The sequence below is a fragment of the Limulus polyphemus genome, unplaced genomic scaffold (genome assembly GCF_000517525.1).
Source record: "Limulus polyphemus unplaced genomic scaffold, Limulus_polyphemus-2.1.2 Scaffold150, whole genome shotgun sequence".
NCBI lineage: Eukaryota > Metazoa > Arthropoda > Merostomata > Xiphosura > Limulidae > Limulus > Limulus polyphemus.
Genome location: NW_013665760.1, coordinates 741674 through 759354, shown reverse-complemented (window position 1 = coordinate 759354; position 17681 = coordinate 741674). Strand labels below are relative to the sequence as shown.

Below are 17681 nucleotides of genomic sequence, written 5' to 3'. Positions count from 1 at the left end.
TAGATATTAATTAAATTTTAAATATACCAATTCATGTGAATATGACTGAAAATTTTCATTTTTTCTGAAAAAGTGATGTCCATTTTACTTGTGACCACGCTGTGTATATACTTAAAACATGGTATACACTGTATGATGGTCAGGGTGACATTGTATGAAAAAGTAGCGGCGATAGTGGTGCTTTCTGTTACCCACTTTCAACACTCAGCTATTAATATCCGTCCACAGTGTTTCACAAGATTAATTAAGAGACGGATATTGGCTGCAGAAGTGTCTTACGGGCCGAAGTTGAAAGGTCACGGGTCAAAGTAGGAAATTGGTGTAACTCAAAAATAGCTCTCCATATCAGCCTTATGGTGGCTGTTGGAGTAGAAGCTTCAGCTGAGTTTATGGATTATTGCAATAGTGGCTGCCATTTTTTTTTCATTACATTCCTCCATAGAGAGTGCTAGCACACTCTTTGAAATATATAAGAAGTTTATGTGCTCTCCCAGATTCTTTGTGTGTGTGTGTGTGTGTGTAATGACGAGGCGCCATCTTTGAATGTAGTTAACGTTAACTTACGTCAAAGACAATAAATGTTCAATAACAACAATAATGAGGGGTGGAGGGGTTTGTGAATCCCCCAATAACGTACTCTTGTGCCAAACTATCATCTCACAAAGTTTGGTTGAGATTGGCCCAGCAACCTAGTAGTAGTTAGATAATGGACAGACAGACACACAAATATTGTGCTTTATTCATAACTTGCTCATTTATTATTCTACATTTCTTTATTTAGCATTTTGAGTTTGTGCTACTATAATTTATCAGTTTTCAGCATATTGGTCTGAATATTATTGGATTTTAAGTTTTTTTATTACACCAACCCTAAATATTTTCAACGTAAATAATAATGGGAACTTAATTTCATTTAAAAATTTAAAAGCATTTTGAAATATTGAAAAAGAGTAAAAATCTCAATCAGCACATTATCATTAGCTCATTATTACAAGTAGCTTCATTCATGGTTGAAAACTCTTCTGCACATACTATTTATTTTACGCTATTAATTGAAAACATATTACAAAAAAGATAGCAAAATGAGAATTTTAGAACACAACACTATTATATTGTAAAGTTATAACAAAATTATAAACACTGTTTTTCTCTTCTAACTGGTTGGCTATTTATAAGTAGCAGCTAGATTATAAAAAGTAATAAATTCATGCACAAACCAATGGCAAAAGCAGCTAAAAAGTCGTGTAATAAACAGAGGTAAATTCAAATTAAAGGTATTAAGTGAAAACAAACATCAACTACATTATAACAGCATCAAATCCAAATGAACTTTACCGAATAAAAGAAATAGTAACAATATTACATACAGTGACGAATTCGAACTACGAAGATTAATGAAATAGTAGAAAAGCAAAAACAATGATTAATGATATTATAAATTTCTTTTCACAAAAGGTAAAACTGAAAATATAGTTTATAATTCTACCTTCAGTGAGAAGAAATATTTAATATCATCATCAAACAGTTGGTCCACTATATAATACCGAATAATAAATTTGTCGCAATTTCATTCACATACCTAAATTAGTTTAGGTTACTCAAATCCTACATGATATTAAAAACAATTATTAATGTTATACTTGTCATAAAATATTAGTGTAAGACCAATATATTTTTAACACTACATTCGTTATTCAGTTCCTTAGGGGTTTTCAAAAAGAGTGTATGATAGTATTTCAACCACACCATGTTCGCCATGTCTTATGACAAGTAAAATTAATTAGAATCATACTTCGACAGCTTAGAAAAGGCGTTCACATCATAGCAATTGTTTTTGTAACAAATGGTTTATATAAATAGTATTCCGAAAACTGCTATGTTTGTTGTGTTCCAAACGACCTTATAATTGTTTCTTTGTCTGTTGAATTTTTCGAAAAGCTATTTGGGAGCTATCTATGCTAGCGATCTGAAATATTAGACTATAGAGAAGGGAAAGTAGTCAACACTACTGGCCATCAACTCGTGGGTTACTCGAACTGAATAGTGAGATTTGACCGTAACTTTAATAAGGCCTCCACGATCTCACAGAGCAGAGTTAAGTTTGTTTGTTTTTTCGGCGGTAACGGTGCGCGATCCATAGAGCCTAGATCTTCATTTCGTCATGCTATCTATTCACCACGCCCCCCCCCCGCTTGATGAGCTCTCTGTTGGGCAAAACGCTTTGTTATCAATGGATAGATTGGACATAGTGTGGTTGAAATACATTTTTACACTCTTCTTCTTTAAAAACCTAAAGAAATGAATACAAAAATGTAGTGTTATAATAAATAATAGGCCTAAGACCGATGTACTATGACAAATATAATAAATTATAAACATACTTCGCCAGCTTAGAAAAGGGTTTACACCATACCAATGACTAATGTTATCATGCTCGTTAAAATTTAGCTAAGAACAGTTCAAAGGGGCAAATGTAAGAAACAAAAAAGATCAGAAAAATTAAAGATTAAGTTAAAGAAAGTAAGAATAATTACCAAACCCAATATATTTTGTATTGCTAGCTAATATTTTTAGTACTAGAAACGCTATTCTTATTACCGGTTTAGTCTTTGTACAGTTTCAATTGCTTTTTCTCAAATGATCCAACACATCTAAAGAGAGTCAATTTTAACAATAGCTACGCCTACCTCAGAGCCCCGAATTTTACAGTTATAAACACTCAAACTTACCGCTGAGCAATGGAGGGGAGGAAGAAGGAAGCAAAATAAACGCTCTCATAACTTAGATGAAGAATGGTTAAATAAGTTTGTTTCATAAATTTGCGCAAAGCTTCACAAGAGCTATCTGTGCTAGCCGTTCCTAATTTTGAAGAGATAGTCAAGATGAAAGGCAGCTAATTAATAACATCCACCGTCAACTCTTGAGTTCCTCTAATTTAACTCTTATTGCGCACCCATTGCCCCAAAGTGCTGAACGCTATTTCGTGGCAACGAGATATCAACCATGGGCTTTTGAATTTATAATCCAGCACAATAAACACTACGCTACACCCAACCCAAGAAGTAAAACAAAAATATAATGAAACAATTTAAAAAATTAACAAAAAATGTTTCAATGAATTAGAAAAAAATCATCTGCTTGTACAAACCATCATAACTTCCATATAAGCTTCAATTTAATATTAACGTATATTCAAGACATATCGGGAACTATTTGCATTTCATTCATCATTACAAACGTTTTATAGGTAAGTTCTATATATTTTAAAACAACGACCTCTTGAGAAATATTTTATTAATTCCGTCAAGCAATACGTCGAAAATGTGTTAAATTGGGTTTTGTAGCTTAAGTAAAAATGTAATAAAGAAAAAAAGGTTGCGCGAAAGAAGCATTTTTCAATATATTGTAAAAACTTTTTTTTTTTCACTTTTGTATTTCGCGTAAGATAATAGATGATAAAATATATTTTTGATTTATTAAATCCTTCCACATTTGTATAAAGTTTATAGATTTCGGCGAACCTAGCATAATTATAGATATTTTTTCTTTGTTTAATAGTTTTGATGTCAAATACTTTAATCTTGAATACTAATTATTATCCACCCGATCATTAACGTCGAAAAGGCGTCATTTGAAAATCGACTTTCTCATTAGCAACTGGAATGTTTAAATAACCTAATGGTTGCTACCTAATTTTGAGATAGAAATTCGAATGTGTCCAGCTTATACTTAAAGCAATATAGTTGCAAAGTGGTGTTTTTTTTGCATCTGGATGTTTTATGACACAAGTAAATAAAATAGTAACAAACTTTGCTGAAACTGAATCGTAAAGTTTAAATTACCTTTCGATGAAAGATATAAAACAGGTTAATCATGCAGTATGAATTTTAAACATGAAATATGATACGAAACTCCATTTCAAAAGTATGCTCTAAGAGTGGTTATGGCCCAGTATAAATATACAATAAATGATATATTTGCACTTTATGTTCTATTTTGCACTTTTATTGTTTTCTTTGTGCAGCTGCTAGAATAGGAATTTGATTAACCATTTTATATATATATATATATATAGAGCATCAAGACTTGAATCCACTATTACTTGATGTTTCACTAAGGTGATTACATGCAACCATCTAACTTATACACACATTCATATGATTATTTCACTCACTAACATATATCTAGAAAAGGCAGTAAATTTTTCATTTCCTCTGCTTCAAACATAAATAATACACGAAACACTTCTGTTTGTTCTTGAATTCCGCGCAATGCTCCCCGAGGACTATCTGCGCTAGCTGTCCCTAATTTTGAAGTGAAAGACTAGAAGAAAAGCAATCAGTTAACATAATCTAATATTGGGAAGTTATTTACAAACGAATAACAGAATTGACCGTCACGTTACAATGCCCCCATGGCTGAAAGAACGAGAGTCGAGTGTTTAATCACCAGGCCATGCAAGTGTTTAATGAATCTGCAATAAATATTCATAGATATTTCTAATCATACTTGTAGCTTCCCATATCATTGTTTGATCTTATGTTTATTCAGTAAAGTTCAAGATGGTACTTTGAAATGGACGTTTTCTTAATAACAGACAGTAAACATTAATAAAGTTTATCAACATTTGATTATCAATTACATTTTATTTAGCTGAAATATATTTTGTTTCCACGAAAAATCAAACAACCTACTTATTAAAACATAAAATATTTCCAAAGAGATACTGTCTCCAAAATCATTCTAAATATGCAATAAAATATATTTGTAAAGTATAAAGTATCAAAATATAAAACTCTTGATTAAAAACTGAAACAGTCTTACCTCAAATACGGTGACAGTAGCCCAGAGGAAGCTGTTGAAGTTCTTACGATCACAAATACATGAAACACTGGGATTCTGCAGCTCCACACACGTGCAAGGCCCACTCCCGTCTACTCGTTCGCAAAACTTACCACCAAACAAGTGCATCCCCAAGCAGCTGGAAACCAAATACCTTAGAGCCAAACTTTACTTTGAACTCAAAGGGGTTTGAAATCAAAGATGATCAACAAAAGTAAAGGAAAAAAATGTACTACTCCTAGAAAAAAAATAACATGAAAAGGAGGATTTCATACAAAATAATCATGACACTTATTCACTAATTTAAAACAGGTGTACCAAACCAACATACAATTCGTATAATCATGCATGAAATTGAAGGTTAACATGTCAAGCAAAATTTGGTTAGACATTTCGTATGTATGTAAAAAGAGATTCATTATCATCCAGTTAGAATCCTAGGTCCTATTTAAACAGTGATTTAGAAGTCAAACTATCAAGACTGTTTTGATTTATCTGATTGCCTGATTTCGTCAATGAGTCTTTTTGAAGGATATGTTAATGTTTGCAGACTGGTACGACTTTCCTTCAAAATGTACTGGTTATAATTTACAAGTAATGACATTAAATTCTATCAGTGGCGTCTCTAGGATGTTTTAATTAGGAAGCAGAAGGGTGCAAAGAATCAGTTGGGGGCAGAAAGTGTGTATTAAAAGAGGGTCAAGTGTTGTTAATACAAAATAAATATATTTTTTCGCCTTTTAAGAAGTGCATACTTTTTCTTTTTAACGATAAAAAACCGAAATTACCTTAGAGTCTCTGTGCAAAGACTTGTGGAGGGTCTATTGTTGTTTAAAACTACAATTAAACCCACACCTTTCGGTTCTAGTTGCACAGTGTGACTACCTCACCCATAAAATAAACTAACAATTCATGTCAGTGGAAGTCATAATGAAGAGAAAATTTAAAAATCTTAAAAGATTAAATCCTAATAAGTCAGTTGGAGGGTGGCTGCTGGGGGCAGAGCTCTTCACTGGGAGTCCACCCCCACGCCACTGCTTTCTACACATTTCAACTTAGTCTCACTAGTGAAACGTCACTCAGGTAACGTATTTCAACCAGTCCTCAAACGTTACTGCCTCTACAGACTGTGCAAATCAGTTAACAGAAATGTAGGCCTAAGGGAAAAATATGTGGGTTTCTTTCAATTGTAAGAAAAATTGTATTGAAAGAAGTATAATATTTTTTCTAGTGTGAAACAAATTGTCAGTTTTGGTAAATACAAATTGCAAGTTACAGTTTAAAAACCCAACAGTGTAACATATGACATAACTTACATTGTAGGTCTAAGGTTAACAGTAACAATCGATTCTACTGATATTAATACATAACATCTTAAGATCACCGACGCTGCTAACAAACATGCCTCAAAAAGATGTAATAACATAATTTATAATAAAGTATTTTGTTCTAACGTTATACTATGATTTTAGTTTTTCTTACTCTCATTATCGTTGACGCTAGAACAATTTCTGTAATTAGGTGCTAAAAACTATTGAATAAAACTGAAACCTCTTTATTTAATAGGAATCGCATCAACTGGGGGGGGGGGGGATTGGCTCAACATCATCAGCGTCCCTAGTTCCCGATAATGTAGGATAATTTATAAACAGAAATAGGAAAATAAAAATAATACATATTTTTACTCAAATTAATCCTGGAAAACTAATACGCCACGTTATGCATGATCGTGAAGGCAGCAAAATGTTGTTATACTTATAGTAACTTTGAGGGCTGATGGAAAAAAAAACGTTACCTGAGTAACGTTTCAATAGTGAGACCAGGTTGCCATGAATACAATAAAATAATATGACTACACGTTTTGAAAGTCTTAATAAAAGTGTTTCCAAAGAAACGTTACAGGATATATAAAAAGTTTTGAAAAAGAAGTGCACTTCTTGCTTTTGATTCTCCAGAATAAGTTTTTGTTTTTAAATGTTCCAACAAAAATTCTAACGAAGTAAAAAACTAATAACAGTCATATAAAAAAAAGTCTAGGGTGCTTTTACAAGATTTACCATTCTTCATAAAGAGATCATGACGAAAATGAGCTCAGACTGGTGTTTTAGTTTTCATGTGAGCCCTGGTATTTTATCAAAACGATATCAATATAACATATACTCTGAAGAACATGCATTTGTCTTGCTCGTTCTAGTAGCTATCTAAAGTTTATGGTGGTTTCTGTGGGCATATCCTGTTTTTCAATTGCATTTATTAGGCTTTATTCAGAGACATTTATTTTGCTACAATGTATTAGGTTTTAAGATCATGGATGCAAATAATAAAACTGAAAATATATTATCAAAATAACGCTTTTAGTATTAAGAACGTAAGGCGTTTTATATTGAATTCTGAACATCATCTTATATGTATTAAAGTTTTGTCCACGGACTAACGTAATTGGCACTACGGCGGCACTTTATTTAGCAGACTACCATTCAGTAGCAAACAATGAAAACAGTATGCCTAAAGAAATTTCCAAGGAAACGAAAAATGTTTAAAGTATATAACATCTTTGTCTTTCAAACTGCTTATCATTCGTTATTATCATAATGAGGATTATTTTGCATTGTTAACGTAGTATATGAATTTTGGACTAACCTACAGCTCCTCAACTGGCCGAACCTCGGTAATAGCGGGAGTATCCAACTGATGAATTAATGCATTCTGATCATTAGAAATTTTTGTTTTATGATATTACATATTCCTAATTAAAGCTGAATTATTAAATTAAGTATGTCACCCATAGAAACCCTAGAGTTCAGGTACAGCCATCCCAGGTCATTTTAAATTACACACAAGAGGGAAGATTGCAAGTCAGAAGCATCTCCTGACACAAAGGATTTGTCCGGCTCTGAGCAGATTAATGAGATTGACTGTCACTCTAACAACGCATTCACATATAAAATTGCAGAACGTTTTCAATGACATTGCGAATCTCCATTCTCAATTTAATTAAGGTAATGAAGGTTAACACTGATACTATAGATTTTGTTTTAACTTTTTTAGCTGTAAATCGTCAGATAAACTATTAGTGTTAGTGATATGTTAACTGATTATCATATTTCATTTTATTTTTAAACACTAAGGTTCATTCTTGTCCTAATTTATAATATAGAATTATTGGTTAAAGGTTTCGCTTACACCTGTTTTTCAATGAAGTGTGAATTAATCTGTGAGACTTTTTGAATTCCGATTATTCTAGAAGATATAAATAAATAGGTTCAACGTATTAAAATGTACGGACAAATGTTGAGAAACAGGTATGATAGGAATACTGAATATAATAATAAATATTTGAGGTTTGAACGATTGAATGAGTTAGTGCACGTGCTAAAGATTATTTAAAACATTATCATAATTTATAGTAAGTTATCTATTGATTATGAATTTATTTATACATTATAGTTTTCTGGAGTGAATATTGCCCTACGACTATTCTTCAAGTTTTGGTGAGGAAAAGTAATTCATAAATAGCTAACACATTTATTAATTACATCGTTAAAATTAGTGAATCTTAACAATGTACCTAACAAACGTTGTAGTGGTTAAGTTACTATCTGGTTTATTCATGTGTTTTATGGTCTGAAAAACACTGTCGTCTGGAGTGAACATTGCCCTATGGCTATTCTTCCAGTAGCTGAGTTAAGGGTACCACTAATCTTAACAATGTACCTAACAAACGTTGTAGTGGTTAAGTTACTTTCCGTTTGTTTGTTTTTTCACGCGTTTTATGATCTAAAAATACTGTCCACTAGAGTGAATATTGCCTTATGACTTTCTTCCCGTAACTGAGTTAAAGGTACCACTAATTTTAACAATGTGACTAATAAACGTATTAGTGGTTAACTTATTATCTGGTTTTTAACCGCGGCATAGCGGCTCATAGAATGGCTCCGAGTTTGTTTGTTGTATTTTTTTAAAGTACAAACTTTTAGCTCATCGGTCCCATTGATTAATTTACTATAATCCTGTCTAAAAGAATTTCAATTTGAGGTTAGGCTGGTAGAGATCCTTATGAGTAACAAAATCGAATCGGGTATTCGCGTAGATTAATTTACTCTAATTCTACCTTAAAAATTTTCAAGTGCCGCGGCTATTGGGGATTCCCTTTTGTTTTCATGTGTTTTATGATTTAGAAAATTTTTCAGCTACTTCATGATATTTAGTTTGATTACTCTATCATGTTTTTATGTTTATTACAGATATAACACCAAAGCAAGTGCCTGTTAATCTCAGATACTGTGTTTCAAGTTTACATTGTCATTGGACTTGATTTTTTTCTATTTTGTTCTTTTTATCCAACTTCTAAAGTAGTGGTAATACGGGTGTCGATTTTGGGTTAAACTACCCTCCATTACTGTACTACCTACTTGAATCGATTGTGGATAAAATTTAAGTTTTAGATTGCGGACAAAGTAGCAAATGTCATTATGTGATTTATTATTGAGTAATACTCAAATACAGCACTACCTGGTGTTAAAAATAAAAAGTAATCATAACAATAAACGTATTTTGTTAAGGTGTGAAATAATTATTTTGGTACATCTACAGTCGCTGCAAGTATAGCATAGAAGGATAAATCAGACTGCTGTGTGCTGAATTCAGTTCACGTGACTTAATTGCTTACGTTGCTTCTGCAAATGCCACACTGTACGATCGATAAGGTTTCCAAGCTTCTGACAGTAATTTTACAGTATAACTCCTGTGCTTCGTACACAGAATATCATATATAACTCGTGGATTCTTGAAGTGTCCACCTTTTAATTCCCGAGTTTCTTATACTGACTAAATTATAACTCACGAGCTTTCTGCAGTGACTATTTTGTAACTCCTAGGCTTGTTAGACTGCCTATTGTATAACTTATGGTCTTTTAACAGTGACTATCTTATAATCCCCAGGCTTAATACATTGCATACTGTACAACTCTTGGGCTTTTTCTACACTGACTATCTTATAACCCCCAGGCTTAATATACTGTCTGCCGCATAACTTAGGAGCGTTCTACAGTGGCTATCTTATAACCCCCAGGCTTAATACAGTGACTACTGTATAACTCACGTATTTTTACATCGAGTACCCTATAATTCATTAACTCCTTACAATGATTACTTTATATCCTCTGAAGTTCTTAGAATGATATTCAATAACTTCCATCCTTTTAACATGATTACATTACAACTCCAAGCTTTTGTTTTTCTTACAGTTACTACCGTTTAATGCCTGACTTCTCAACTACGACTACATTACAGCTCCAATGCTTTTAACACTTACTTCCATTTAATGCGTGACTTCTCTGCTGTGACTTTATTACAACTAAAAGACGTTTACATTGACTATCATTTAATGTTCTGCATTACAACTTAAGGCTTTTTACAGTGACTATCGAATAAGTCATGGTTCCTACATGTAGCTTTCAAAATATCATAATGTCTGCTTTGGACTTCTTACATTGACTGTTCTAAAATCCTTTACAAAGAACATTATATAACATCAGGATTCTTACAGTACTTAAGTTAATGTCGCTTAGTAAACTGTGAATAAATGGAAAGAAGTACGTTGTTTTTGAGTTATCTTCCAAAATATACTAGTACGTTGTGCAAAGTCTAGCATTTGAAGCTATTTTTAAATACAATCAAAATAACGAAGAATAAAGAAAATTAACACAGATACAGATTTTTAGGATTGATCACAGGAAAGTAAAATAAAAAGAACAATTTCAAAACGTTCTTTACTTAAAAGACAGACGGGTGGTGAGTGTTGAAGACCTTCGTAGACGTGTGTAGGGCTGCTTTCTCTACTGCAAGTACAACTACACTATACACTCATGCCCACTACATGAACATCATTAATGAATACTGGAAGCAGTACCTGAAAAACTGTCACTAAAGCCCAGAGTAGGGAATCAAAGTTCTTCCGATCACATTGTACAGTTTCGTCCCCATCTCTTTCACAAAACTTACAGCCAAAAAGATTCATACCTAGAATGCTAGAGGGAGACCAAACGTCAGAGCAGCAAATAAACAATGGCCTACCTAACTAATTAACAAAAATTTAAGTATCCAAATCAAAATAGTTTAACTGCCAGCTTAACAATAGCCATGTCTAATTAAACACGTTCATAATATTTAGTGTTAAAACGGTCTAATTATGTTCGGATAAACTTGTTCTAAACATCTAGTTCGTATTTTAATGTAGCCTTTTTGAGTTAATCATACTGTAGACATGTAATTAACAAAAGGCTAGACACATTTAATTAAACATACTCAAAACATATCGTTAAAAAAATGAACTAGCGATATGTTATGTTTTAGATATTTAGGTAACAATACATAATTTTGACCATCTACGAATAATGAACACTACAAACATCGGCATAGCAACAATAGGTTTTGTATATCTCTAGGCCTAAACCCAGATTGCTGTGGAAAAAAGGGTTTGGTATTAGAGATTCGATAAAGTTTGGACTTCATTGAAAGAGTATATATTACGAAATTATTGTGTTCTACTCCTAACAAATTATCTGACCAAAACTTTGATGGACTGTTAACCCTTTACATATTCTCAAACATGAGAGCGAAATAGTTTCAATCTCGTATCCAAATTAATAGGTGAACGTACAATGACTGATTCTGAATGAAATCTATAACTTTGTTGTAATTTACCTGAGGAAAGCTATAGAATTAAATATCATCTTAGTGCATGATTATGAGTGTGCCTGACAACCATATCGAGTAAGAGTCTTTTATTTAACCTCAAATCAGCTTAAAAACTGTTAAAGCTGGCTTACCAGTAATTACATAATGCAGTTGGTTTTTGTTTCTATGATGAGAAATTTGGCTAACTGGTATGCAGTACAGCAGCCCTACACAAAATCTTAGTATTTTGTGCTTGAATGCTCAAAAAGTGAAAACAATTTCATAATGTAGTGCAGAAACAAAACCACATGCAGAGACTTGAGTGGAAACATAATTCACAGATGGAATTTCAGACTATTACATTCTGATAATACTAAACCTCCACAATAAACCTTGAGTTGTAATTAAATCCAAATTGAGAGCATTTAACCCCCGCAAATTCTCGTGTAATATCTAGATTTAAACTGAGTTACAAACAAATTTCTCAATTTCTAACTAACAATACAACCTATATACACCTACAACTAACAATACAACCTATATACACCTAGAACTAAAATATAAAACCTATATACACTTATAACCAACAATACAAGCTATATACACCTACAACTAAAATATAAAACCTATATACACCTATAACCAACAATACAAGCTATATACACCTACAACTAACAATACAACCTATGTACACCTACAACTAACAATACCACCTATATACACCTACAACTAAAATATAAAACCTATATACACTTATAACCAACAATACAACCTATATACACATATAACTAACAATAGAAGCTATATACACCTATAACTAACTAACTATACAACCTATATATACCTATAACGCTCGATAATTGTTACACCAACAACTAATTTGCCAGATGTGGGTGAAATAAAATGTTTTAGGTGTTATGTCACACAATAATAGCGAATAATGCATGATGTTATAGTAAAACTATCAGAAGGCTTGAATTTAGTCAGAAATCATGGTTTATTTTAGCCAATCTCATTAGTTGACTTTAACATTTTAACCTTTTGCTTATGGTCAAAATTGTTTACTTCTTGGTGCGTGAGAAATCACACAACTTGTCAGTTTTGAAGATTTTATGAAACTCATGATAATTCATTAACTTACTGAAAACCTAACAAAGTTTGAAAAATCTTACTTTCTGTGTTATACATTCAAACTATTATTTAATATATTCAAGCGGCACTAGTGTGTCCTTTGAGATTATATTTCAATGTATGAAATCAGTTGTTTTTGTGTTATCTTAAAAACTGCAAGTAGCTATTTTTAAACTTGTATCAAATTTTAAATGCTTACAAATTTTCAAAACCAAGCTTTACACAAATTACAGTCAACAGCTGTAACACCAACAAGGTAAGTTAAATATTGATAATAAGATTGTAGTGAGGATAATATCAGAACAATTAACTGTATATATGATGCTACATAAGTTTTTATTTCCATTTAATACCCGATAATGTAGATAACCCAAACTGCTGATATAAAAGGAAATTTTAATGACAATTGTATGTGATTTATATATATATATATATTGAAACTATTTTTCCAACAATCTCTTTTTCTCTCTGTTTTTCTTTCTTTCTGGAAACACATTACATATTCAGAAAACCAAATATTCAATCTGAAAACTAAGAGACAAATGAAGTCTTTAACATCAGAACCCCTCCCTTATAATGTTCCGTTTATCTGAACCACGGAAACGCCAATTTAATTTTATTTTCGGAATGTTATTAACGTGTGTGCCCAACTGTAAAATATGAAATGTCTCGAGTAAAACCAACACTAGCCAGGTTAAGGTTTTCGTAGTAAAAATTCTATCCAATCATCATTTTCTACAAACAAATCAAAAAGTAGAACAACGAACAACAATTTCTATATTAAGATGCTTGAATTCAATAAATTGGAGTGAAATTGCTGTAGAGGTCATTAAGATATTACTCAGTATTGCATAATAGTTTATATTAAAACCATTTGAAGAAACTAGATGGCTTTGAGAGCTAACGTACTTCACTCCAGAGAGATATTTATATTTTTCTTTAATTTTCATTTTCCCTTCATTTTTTATTCTGCTTCGTAATTTTAAAGTTATATTAGTTATTAAACAAAAGTTCAAAGCGTAACGAAGCAGTTTTAAGTCTGTAGCTAACTTTTTCCATATCTAGAAAATTTGTAAGTCATGCACTAATAATCTACTCACGTAAATAATTATACATAGATGCAGATTTTTATGTTGTCTAGTGAATTAAAACAAAATCTAAGAGTACCCTTTCATTAGAATGTTTATCAGTATGAAGCAGTACTTACAGAAACTTTCACAACGATTAGAATCGCAATGACTGAAATCTTGATCAAAGTAAAAATGTTTGTATAAGTTAAAGTCGAATAAAGTATAAGTAATAATTAAAGTGATACGTTGGAAAATCTAAAACAGAAATAATGGTATTGTTGTATGTTTTTGTAACCAGAAAAACAACCATATCTATTTTTCTTACTTTAGTTTATCAACATATCAATTGTTTCTGCGTTTGACCACCTTCGCTGGAAGAATCGGTAGAACGTCATTTTTCTCTTTCGTTCTTTTTACGTGTATTGAACAAGGTGTCAAACTCGGTGTTTAAAAATATAAATTAATATTCAAAAAATGTCAAATTGCATTATTTACAGAAAAGTCCAAGTATAAGTGTATGTGTGTTTATTTTGTTATTTTAATGATGCATTGAACACTTGTTTCTAAATATGCTATTGGTATCACCCACTGAAACTAGCTGCCAAAATAAAATATGATAAAATGTCACTTTTGGCTGCATTCAGGTTTTTCTCATAATCCTCTTAAATTTTAAGTCCAGTGATGTGCAAAAAATACATGACAGCCAACCTCACTGCCAGCATCGCTTTTTTTTTTCCACTACCCAAATTTATAAGCTAGGTTAGACCCACATTATGCAGCTTATATGAAACCTTATGTGTATGAAGTATTAAAAATATTAAGCTATGATATTATGCAGCTGGGTTAGCGCAGGGTCCAAGCTGTAAAAAGAAGTATCTTTAATAATTATGTTAATCTGTATACTGCGGATCTGAAGCCCAAAATATGCGAGTAAAATCGATACACATGAAAGGTTAATTTCACATTCGTAAGGAACTGACTAAGATGATTAGGATATCAGAACTTCTGCGGACTTACTATGATGTTTCTTTACATTAAAAACAAAAGCTGTAACACTTAGCCTGCTTACGTGTTAAACAATTTATTTCTTTTAATGATTATAAATAGCATTTTGGTTGCCATGGTCCAGCCCAGCTGGTTTTAAGCAAAGACTTCCTGGGCAGTTACCTGTAGAAGGCAAAAAATGATGTTTTGAATATTATTGTTACACACGTCTTATCTGGTACCCAGCTGATGAGCTCTGGTTATGAATAAACAGGCTTCGTGGGCGGTAACTTGTGGAAGGCGAAAAATGAGCTTTGATATATTATTGTTACACACGTCTTATCTGGTACCCAGCTGATGAGCTCTGGTTATGAATAAACAGGCTTCGTGGGCGGTAACTTGTGGAAGGCGAAAAATGAACTTTGATATATTATTGTTACACACGTCTTATCTAAGCTTATTATAAGTTATAAATAATGTGTAAACAATAAACAAAATATCACTTTTCTAGCATGATGTTTCGTCACACATCTTATGATTTAAAACAGTTATTGAAATATTTTTTATTATTCGAAATCTTAACTAAAGATATATATTTAAAACAGTACAATATTACTTTATTTATACAAAAAAAAACTAGAACATCTATGTGACTTAAGCTTATTGAAAAGAAATGCATTTTAAAACTAACGCTTACAGAAGCTTATTGTTATCTTCGATTTTAAGTATTATTAAATGCTTATGTGTTTCCGTGGGACAAATTGCTGATATATATATATATATATGCTATTTTAGTACATATATATATATATGCTATTTTAGTACATATATATATGCTATTTTAGTACATAACTTGGATTCTAAAACTGATAAACAACAGAAAACTTAAAATACTTTATATCTTTACGCGTTATTTAAACACAACAACAAATAAAACTATTCTGTCATTTATATCGGGTATTTAGACATCAGGGTTATTTTAAATTTCTTACATAAGTACTTAAAGATTGCATTACACATTAGCATAGCTGAACACTCTAACAATTTCAATGGGTGCCTTAAGCGATACACATAAAAAAGGGGGTAAGTGTACCTGAATATAAAGATGAATAAGATGAGCAGGGAAAAAAGATGGCCACGTTATCCATGGTTCGAAGCATTATCACCAACTGACGCCTCAGAGCAGGTAGAAATCGAACGAGCTTGATGATTCTTAGTAAACGGAAAGTTCGCAAAACAGATAAACCACTACCGCTACTCTGACATAGTTCCACAACACTAAAGGAAGATAACGTAGAGTTTACCAATGAACCATTCCACTACACTTAACACAATTCTGTAAAAAGAAGGAAGGAAATAAACAGTTCATACTTAAATATCTTTTGTAACTATTACGCAGTTCTATAACAGTTCACCTATCACAAAATCGACGTTAACTCCGCCCTGTTGTTAGGTAAGTCAAGCCACCGAGAGTAAAATGGCAGTAGAGACATGTTCAAGTGTTTGACTCTACAAATTACAACAAAACGTTGCAAGCTGCTTTTGAAAAAAATGACAAAATGTAGTACCGCAGACGACAAAAAGGTCTTCAGCTCACAGTGGAGTGGTACATTGATTTGTTTATTTAGTACTCTGACGAATTCACCCTAATCTCTAGTCATAAAGTAGGTGTGACAGACTGTTAGAACAGTGTTATGTAACAGCTTTTGATATGATCCCAAAAGACAATGTGCTATTTATTTGTCATTTCTACTAAACAAATATAAAAAACTAAGTGTAAGCTCACCATTTTTTATTTTAATTCTTCTGTTGGTATGTTGACCTAACTTTTGACAAAGTTTGACGAGTATGAACTTTTATTATTATTATTATTACTCACTGTGGTTTTCAGACTATTTGAGATATATATCTTTAATGAATTAGTTTATCTGGTAGAATGATTGCTACTTTATGTCTTTAATTGTCCGGAACGATAACAACTTCGCCACATTCAGCCCCCATCGAGGAAGTAAAACATACAGTTCACATCTAAACAATTTCTGTAACTTTAGCCAATCATATAATAATAACTTTGTTGATTTTTTAGCCCAAAGGGACACATTGTATTATCTGAGCTCTGCCCACCGCAAGGAATCCAACTCCGAATTTTAGTATTGTAAGTCCGCAAATATACTGTTGACCCACTTGGGGACATGTAATAATATAAAGGAAAAACAATTAGACCATTGATAAATCACTTTTTCAATCCATACATAAGTATTTAATATTAAAGAAGGAAAATAAACTGAACATTGAATGATAAATTACATTATCTACGCCTACACACTTCCATACCATTAAATCAAATAAAATCAGAATATAAATAGACAGCTTCCATAACTCTGATATGTACAGGAAAAAAAGGAAATAGTTTAGAGATAAATGACTTAATATATTACACCAGAGAAGGAAATAAAAAAAAACAATCCCATGTAGTTCTGTAACAGTGGAAAAGACAAATAAATAGAATATTAATAAACGACGTATTTTCAAATCAAAATTACAGTACTTAATCTCAAAAACCCTAGAGATCACGCATGACTACATTTTAACAAAGTGTTGTTCCGCAGTGTGCAGAAACAAGTTGAAGAGGAACGTACCTTATGATAACAATGATTCCATCAAACACATTGAAGCCGTTACTGATGTAACCAAACAATCCTTCAGCCAGAATTTTAAGTGTCATTTCCAGACCGAAAATACCGGTGAAAACTAAATTACTGATTTCTACAGCATGTGTTAATTCTTCAGGCTAGAAAACAAAACAAGACAGAACATGTTTTTAATAATTACACTACAGATTCTTTAAAAACGACTTACAAAGAAAGTTAGTAATGTTAGATTTAGTTTAGATAACAGTGTCTTACCGAACTATCGCGTACAATAACAGTGTTTGTAATAAAAATAATTCATTTGAGACGTAACTTCAAGGATCTC

The 17681-nt window shown here is 31.9% G+C and overlaps 1 pseudogene; it reads right to left on the bottom strand.

The window, feature by feature from the left end:
• LOC106475831 overlaps positions 1-17681 on the bottom strand; it is a 278839-nt pseudogene that overhangs the window by 59382 nt on the left and 201776 nt on the right.